At 32.3% G+C, this 393-nt stretch overlaps 2 long non-coding RNA genes across 2 annotated transcripts in view; one reads left to right on the forward strand and one right to left on the reverse strand.

Moving 5' to 3' along the window:
- The window catches only part of LOC105461662, a 20,612-nt gene that overhangs the window by 16,086 nt on the left and 4,133 nt on the right, over positions 1–393 (reverse strand). The window lies entirely within an intron of this gene.
- The window catches only part of LOC105461661, a 4,586-nt gene that overhangs the window by 980 nt on the left and 3,213 nt on the right, over positions 1–393 (forward strand). The window lies entirely within an intron of this gene.

Here is a 393-nt window from a genome sequence, read left to right on the forward strand (position 1 = left end):
TTATTTATTGTACAATATATTGAACACGTGCGTATTTGTTATGCATAAATCATGTGCACGCGTGTCATGACAGCATATAAAATTTATATTGAAAAAATTTCTTTTAACTATTTTCCATCTCGCTGCCAGAAATCGCCCGAAATCCTCTTTCTGAATTTCCGTAACGCAGCGAGACAAAAAAAAACAGGACGAGAGTGAGGGAAATGTGTCCGTGAGATAAACAAACCAGGGTTGTGCATCTACGCGTAAAATATACTCTACGTTTACATGTAGACAACCTAAACTATTGTAAAAGTGTCATCTATGTAGACAGTCAGTAGACTATATATTTATTCATTTAATAAATACATATAATTTAACATATATGTAAAAAAAACTACCATTTCAGTAAGA

Source organism: Wasmannia auropunctata, unplaced genomic scaffold, assembly GCF_000956235.1.
Source record: "Wasmannia auropunctata unplaced genomic scaffold, wasmannia.A_1.0 LD281310.1, whole genome shotgun sequence".
In the NCBI taxonomy this organism is placed as follows: Eukaryota; Metazoa; Arthropoda; class Insecta; order Hymenoptera; family Formicidae; genus Wasmannia; species Wasmannia auropunctata.